Genomic DNA, 1,065 nt, shown 5'->3' with positions numbered 1-1,065 from the left:
CATTTATCAATTTTTTAGTGACCTTGTTTTACAATAGAGTGCGTCATTTGTCCAATATAATTCATTATGCATTTTTTAAATACTGAATTTGAAAAAAAACCGTAATAAAATAATAAATAAAACACCATCGATGTAAACAAACCCACGGACCTAAACAGTTGGTGGGAGAGGGCATCGAAGAAGTGGGGATGGCGATCGGAAGTTTAGTTACTCTAGTCTGTGTGTAGCGGCTTTAGTAAGAGGTGCATGATTTATTGAGATCGATACCCAGGTACGTAAATTACTAACAATAAAAAAATGTTTCAAAATAAATAATAAATTACCTATAAGTATATAAATCAACGTTCTCATAATGTAAACATAAAATTGGAAAGTGATAAGAACTACCTCCAACTTAATAAATCCTGACAGATAATTCATATCGATATGTATTTTTTATTAAAACAATTTCTTTTATATTATTAAAAAAATACAAGTATATTTTTCCAGTTAAATAAAAACTATTCTAAAATCATTATTAAACATTATAATATTTTTTAATTTGCGTTGCGGCTTTAATATATTTATTTTTAATGACTTTAATATTTTTGTTTAAATAAAATAAATTTTATCCAATTATGGTCTAAAAAAAATTTATATTTCTGTATAAATCTGGCGTTTCGGGCAATTCGGCAATCTATCACAAACAGCTTTTATTATACTTATAATTTATAACAAATTTAGAACCTCATCAATTTAAAAAAAACTTTATGCAGACTATTATGCCCAGGTCATTAATTTCAGTCCACAATTACCCTATGAGGCATTAAAAGATTAGGGAGTCATATAATTTTATTAATAAGCAATCCTTAGCTAATGTCTAATTAAATAATTTGTCAATTCTTCACATTAAAATTAAAAATTAAAACTTTTAATTACACAGTTAATTTTCGCTGTTATAATTTATAACAACGATACTTGTAACCTTCTACTCAGGTCAGACATTTAATTTATTTTGGTTAAATTTTTCTCTTTCTTTTATAATTATAATATATCCCATATTTTGCATAAATTAATTTTACATAA

Source organism: Halyomorpha halys, unplaced genomic scaffold (genome assembly GCF_000696795.3).
Source record: "Halyomorpha halys isolate HHAL.00 unplaced genomic scaffold, Hhal_1.1 Scaffold610.1, whole genome shotgun sequence".
Classification (NCBI taxonomy): domain Eukaryota; kingdom Metazoa; phylum Arthropoda; class Insecta; order Hemiptera; family Pentatomidae; genus Halyomorpha; species Halyomorpha halys.
The sequence above is the reverse complement of the archived record's forward strand: the minus strand, read 5'-3'. Positions refer to the sequence as shown.